The following is a 6,904-nucleotide window of genomic DNA, read 5'->3' as shown; positions in this document are numbered from 1 at the left end:
GCAAACCTTTTCAGATGCTACACCATTCACAAACATAAAAACCATTTAAGCATAAATATATATATTAATTGTGGTGTTAGTAATCTGTCGAAGTTCAAATGCTTTCCTTACTGAACTGAGAAAGACAACAGGCAAATATTTAGTTATTAAGAAGAAAGAACAATGACTTCATTGAATACTTAAGTTTATAGATGTCCTTTAAAAATGAAATAAGGTTAAAAAAAGCTTTATTTTGAGAGCTACAATACTTGTATAAACAGCAACTTTTTTGGACTTATTTGAAACAGAATTGCAAATCGTATTAAATCCTGCTGAAACAAAAAGGCAAATGGACTGAATAAAACACATAATTGGGCTTTTAACTATAAGGATGCTTTGAGAATTTTCCAACAATAGAACAAAGACCACATGTGTATGCTAAAGATGCTAGAAAGGCCCACCTACAAATGGGCTTTGTTAATAAAAAGATGTCAACAGTTAATTCTGAGTGCAGCCAAGCATGAAAGAAATCTCTTTCCTCCTTCTATGCAGTAATAGAAAGCAAGGGTTATAAGAGAGCTCCAAGTTAAGTGATCAACTGTCTCTTTCCTTTCTAGTACAACTCATTGCATCTCATCGTGTTCAATTCTGAAATAATCTGCAGCTAGATTACTACAAAACCAGAGTGCCCAGCACAGTACCCCGGGGAAGCAACATTTCACTTCAGATTACATCACCGGGATTTCAGTATGGGACAATGACATGATGTTTTCATTTTTTGCTGGAATGAATTGAAAGCGTTACTTAAATGCTGTCATAATTAAGAATACTACAAGTTTCTTTAATATTAAAAATATTTGGAGTTGTGAAACACCAAATTGTTTAGATCATGTGTACTTGAAGAGACCACATAGATAAGCAGAGGGAAATAGTGGACATTAGTTTGGATTTAAGATTCTTAATAATCAGTAATTTTCCTGTTCAGGGCAGGTCTGTGAAAGACTTCTTTGAAGTAACTGATTTAAATGCTTTGGTTTGGTTTCACATAAGAATATGCACATTTGTCATTTGTAAACTGCTTCAGCTTTGCATGAAGTATCACACAAGCTTCCCCAGTCCTTAATGAAAATCTTTGCTCAGTGATAAACTGAATTAGTTATCCATGACACACAGAAAGGTATCTGCATACTGTAGTCATAGGTTGTGAGGCCAAAGCTAAGTATGGAGGTTAGTGGAGGCCAGAGTGCGTTCCTGAAATGCTGGGTAAGTACTCAGACAGCTAGCCAATGCGGCCCTCTGTGTTGCCATGGTTACACTGCTCTCAGTGTAAGTGATGCTGAGTTTAAAACTAGTAAGGGTATTTCTGCATAAGCCATTCACAGCCTTGACTGCAGTGTAAAAATATCCTAAAACAGAAATATCTAGTTTGAGAACAACGTAGTTTGGTTCCAGTCAAGAGCAAACCTATGCTGACCATGTAATCTCTACTGAAGCTCTCCACAGAGAGACATACAAAAAAGACGGTAATTGAATAAACCATTTTTTGTGCTATGCTTTTGATTCCTTGTTCTTTGATAATGAATTCAGAATTTTTAACACATTGCTGATTATTTTGCTTGTCTTTAACTGGGATGTACCCTAATGGGAGAGCAAAAACGCAATGTTACTAAAATAGTAGGAATCATGTCCCTTTAATGGCTTCATGAGAGGCAATTGCCAGGATTAGAACAACCCCATCTTCCTTTTCTTGACTATATCATTTTAGTAACTCTTGAGCTAAAATTACTTGGTGCTCAATAATTTGAGACAACACTTTCTCCTCTAAAGAGCTAGTAATTTACTCAGGATATTGTCTATATGTACAACTCCTGCTTGTTTTAGTGTTTGGAAAGCAGACTGTGCTATTTGAAGAAAAACAAATTGTATTTGCAAAATATTATTACTTTAAGGAAGCCATAAACCAGAAAAGGTCAGCAAGGAGGATTAAATGTAGAGTTTAGAACTGAACAGCTGTGGCAGTTCCACTTTTGCGAACTTGTCAAAGACTTGAATATTTTAATGAGGTGTGTTGTGGTTTTCCTTTCTCACACATTTCTGGGTGTGTGTAATTTTGTGGGTGCACTTAAAAAGGGGGAGAAAGGGTAAGATATTATGTACAGAACTGTGTATAGGACACTGGTACAGCTGTAGTTAAGGCAAAATAAAATACAGAATATTTCTGCACTACTTACAAATGCAATGCATTTGTAATAATCTCATTCTACGTATCTTCCCTTTGCAGGGGAATTTTACTCTTCAAGAATAATGTTTATATATGAATTCATCCTACTTAGTCTTGAGTTTACTGACACGGTTACAGTAATGGTTTTTCAAGGCTGTTAATCTGTAGAACATATACTTATTCACAGACATTTTAAAATTGGAAAATGGACAATTAAATATACTGACTTCTGACATGATAAACTCTAAAGGCTCCTGTACAGCCATTATATGCTGTGGTTTTACTGCTTGCTTGGGGTTTCTTTAGCCAGAAGATCTTGGACTCTCATTGCCTGTATTATTGGCATAATAGACCAGAGAGCCATTACAATCTGTCATAAATATGATGATGTTTTAACAGTGTTTACTCCTTCCTTGGGTGTGTTATCATTGCAGTTCCTTGACTTCCTTAGATTATGAAATAAGCCAAGAACCATCACAGTTTATACCAGAAATTGATAAAGGCACTATTTGAAAGGGGAATTAAGAAGAAAACTTCTTTACATTGACATCTTCTCTGATTGTCTCTTCCCTACCTGCACAGCTGTGACTTGTCACAAAAAGCCTGGTGAGCAGGACAGGACTAAGAGCTGTAGCTGTGAGTTACCACTAGAAGGCTAGTGAGCGAGGGCAGGCTTCTATTTCTCCTTTATAAGCCCAGGTGTGAGAGATCCTGAGATACTGGAGGTCTTCAACTTGAGTGGCACATCTGTGGGGAGTGGCCACACCTTAATGGAATAGGTAGTGCAGATCAGAGATAAAGCTGCTCCAGAGTGGCCTAACTTTGAGTCACATAAGAACTGCTTAAAACCATTTCAAAGTGTTAATGTGTAGACAATGCAGGGGTTGAGAGCTCCAGAAATCACCCAAGATTACCATGTAACAAGGCTCTTAGTGTCCTAAATTACACCTGTTAATAGCAGGAGTAATTCTGTTGATTGTAATGGAATCGCTAGGAATTTACATCAGTGCATGGCAGCAGAATCTGGCACACTAAGAATTGTAATGACATCTGTGGAACTATAATATTCTGTTGTCAGTGAAACGACTATTGATGGCACATGAGGTATAGTTTCTTTGTGGGATAAGCAGAAAATATAAAGAATGGCCATGAGCACCTCTCCAATCCCATCTCAAAAAAGAAAATGTGTCAAAACTGTGATTTTCATTCAAGGTTTTAGGGGGGATGCCATTCATATCATAATGAATTAAATTCTTGCAGTTCTGCACACAGGAAATTTAGCTAATTTGTAAAAAAAATAAATAAATGAATAAAATCCTGGGGGTTTTGTTTCTTTGTCCCTGAGGTATGCTCACTTGTAACAGTACCTATGAGTCCTGCTCCAGCCAAGGCTTCTTTCTCCTGAGATACATCTCTCAGTGCACCATTGATCTGGGCTATTTGAGCTCAGCAGCAGCTGAAGCTTCTCTTGAACTGCCTCATTACGGAGGGAACATGCTGGAAGTTATCTGCCAACAAAGAAGAAAAAGGAGTCCAATACAGAGTGTTTGGCCCACTATTTTCAAATTACTGCTTTTCCTTTTACTTAAAATGCCTCAGCCCCATCTATTAGCATGTTGTAAGTGTCATCAGACAGAGAAAAAATCCAATACCCTGCTGAACAAAACAAGTTCTAAAATTGGCCTACATCTTGTTCCATACATGTATCATCAAACAACTTAATTAACAAAACAAAGTGTTTCTTTCCCTACTGTTAAAAGTTAGTTGCTTTTTAAAATAACCTTGTGAGAAATATGTAGGATTTGCTTTCTGACTTGTGGATGCCTTAACTTTTACATACATAACATGAGACTCCTTGCTTGATTTTTCAGGATGCTAGGCCCATTGATTTCTTCCAGAGCTGCAATCCCTCTGGACCTCTAAAGACATGCTCCATCCAAAATTAGCACCTTAGAAAGTGTTGGTTATAAATCACTGGATTTACCATCTTAGGTACTTAGGTACACTTCGTCACCAGCACAGGCAAGGAAATGGGGGATATGGCTGCTCATCTCCTTCAAGGATCAGCTCAATTAAATATTATGAAAACTGCAGCTGTTTTTATTCAGGCAAAGCAGCAACCAAAAATCAAGCCAAATCAAAGCAACCCAAAAACTGAGGTGTCACTGGTTGGGTGGATGACTGTCGGCATTTCTCCTTTACACTACTTTCAGCATTAAAGCAAAACACTTAAAAACTATTTTTCCTTGCTAGCCAGAACATATAAAATTGCTTATGTGCTATGGAAAACATTTGTCAATAATGTGTGCTGAAAAACTGTAATGCATGTCGTGTCAATAGCAATTTGTGTAACAGCTTAGTAGAAGTTCATATGAGTATAGCGTCCAAATGTAATGGGAGAAATCTTCATATGATGTAAATCAAAGTGACTCCTTTGACCTACATATAGCTACACAACATTTACATCAGTTGAGAATCTTTTGTCTCTTTCTCTGCTTTTATTTCCTATTCTCCTTGTATTACAATTCTCTCCCTTTTATCTTTATGACTATGGTGTGAATAGAATAGTGATGAGATAATACATAGACCTTGTCCAAGGCACCTTTTTTGTTTTGTAATTACATTTTAGTTCCAAACATTTATCCTAGATTTTCCAGCAATCAGGTCATGTCAGGAGCTGAGAAATAGGAGTTTTGACTATATGTAGTTTAATGAACTGAGGTCAGATTTTCCTTTGGAAAATAATAATTTTCTCTTTTCAAGTGCCTGCTGTTTCTTCTCACTGGTATTAAAACAGCTTCTTAATGCTGTATACTTCATATCTCTCTGAATGAGTAGTCAGATTAAACACAAAGCAGCAAATCAATATGTAATTTCTCAATTATGTATTGAGAAATTATTAAAAACATTTGTAATCACAACCAGGTGATAAGAGGCCTTATCAGGTTCTGTGTAACTTTTCCTTTGAAGACATCTAAACAGCTGATAAGATGAAGGAAGATCCTTCTAGTTATTAATCAATTTTGATTGATACTGCTTATGGTATCTCTATGCAAAAAGCCTGTGATAAATCAATTTGGAAGTCAGATCTTAATATTCAGATGCGGAGAGGAGACAGGTCAATAATGACTGGAAAACAATTGGTTTTATGTGTGCCAATATTAAAAACAATTGGTGACATTTGTTTTATTTTCTACATGTGTTTTCAATTAATGTTTTAATAGTGAATAAACTACGAAGGTCTCAGAAACTATTAAGAATCATCTATGTATCTCAGTTTTATAGTGCAATAAGTCACCATAGTTTCTGGTTGCCTACCATTTGTATTTAATAGCAGTCATGTACTTTCAATTTGTTTTTAAAAGTGTGGTGCTAGTTTCATGAATGTTGACTATCTTCTACTTTAAACAGATCAGCTAAAATGAATATCTAGCACCAAGCCAGGTCCTATGTTGCTTTTTAAATATTTTGCTCTAAATATTTTATCTTCAACTTCTCTGCCAGCTAAACTATATTCAGACCCACTGCTATATACACTGCTGACATCTCGGTAGCAATAGCATGCAAATTTGGGTGGTATTCTGTTTCTCCCAGGTCATTTAAGTGGCTATTTTTTGGTCATTTACAGGGCATTTTTGGCATTTGTGTGCCAAAGGGAATTCAGTTCTTAGATGCATACGTACAGTTAGAGTCACAGAGTGGCAAAAATATACAAGTCAAAGCCCCCCCATCTTTTCCCCAAAATAGCTGAGTGGTTAGTTTTTATCTAGAAACTGGCAGTCCTGGATTCTAAGCTTCCTTTACCCAAAATGGGATTAAACCTAAGTGTTTCTGACTTCCCAGCACAGTACCCTTAACTACCCTACCCAGAGTCAGCTATATACCCAGTTTCTTCTCTGGTGCTCTTTTTAAAGCTGGTTCCCTACTAGGCAGCCATAAGAAGGAGTTCTATGAAAGCTAGGTGGGGTGAGAGCAAGTCAGGGGTCTGTGGCTCATGAGGTGCTGCTTGCCTGGGAGGAAGGACACCTTCAATTGTAGCTGGTTCCTTTGTTCCAGGTGTTGTAGAAGCTTCTACTCTGAACTGAATTTTATCTAATGACTATATTGGTGGCTCAGCTTCAGATGAATATTTCAGGGATGGGGGCTAGGTAATGGCTGATTTATGCTGTGTTGGCTAGTATGCTATGATAGAAAGTCAGCAGCAAAAGCCCAAGGTCAAACCATTTTGTGAGTGGTGTCTAGGATTTTTAGTTTTCCAGGTGAGTGCCTTAGCCCCTGAGCTCTGGGATGAAAAAGGAAATGCACACAGTAGGTCTGTGTGAAGCCTCAATAGCTGATTCAATTTGGAGTAGATTCAACTCAATTCAGGGACTGAATCTGAATTGAATTGGGAGACCAAGTAAAAGCTCTGAATCAATTTGAAACATCCATATAGATTCGGAAAAGCTTCAGAAGACGATTCAGCCAATTTGGAGATTAGGCCATAGACTAATCAGGCAGCTGACAGCTGCCTCCAGCTGGTAAGTCTGTTGGGATTGGGGGAGGGGAGAGGGAAGGGAGTGTGGGGGAGGGAGGGATTGGGGATGGGACAAGCTGCCCAGTGGGGGCAGGGGGAGCGTATTACTTGGAGGGGGGGGGGGTGGGGCTTGTAGGATCTGGGCGCAGCGGTGCTGCCCTGCTGCTGCTTGCCCAGCTGGGGCGGGA

General features: G+C 38.0%; 1 long non-coding RNA gene across 1 annotated transcript in view; it reads left to right on the top strand.

Annotated features, from left to right (window-relative positions):
- The first annotated feature begins 2,825 nt into the window (after nt 1–2,825).
- The window catches only part of LOC109323936, a 10,220-nt gene continuing 6,141 nt past the window's right edge, over nt 2,826–6,904 (top strand). Inside the window, exons 1-2 of the long non-coding RNA XR_002104798.1 lie at nt 2,826–2,858; nt 2,900–2,979. This is a non-coding gene — a long non-coding RNA (uncharacterized LOC109323936). The remainder of the gene's footprint in view (nt 2,859–2,899; nt 2,980–6,904) is intronic.

This window comes from Crocodylus porosus, unplaced genomic scaffold (assembly GCF_001723895.1).
Source record: "Crocodylus porosus isolate Cpor-Errol unplaced genomic scaffold, CroPor_comp1, whole genome shotgun sequence".
NCBI lineage: Eukaryota > Metazoa > Chordata > Crocodylia > Crocodylidae > Crocodylus > Crocodylus porosus.
This window is presented reverse-complemented; position numbering and strand designations above follow the sequence as displayed.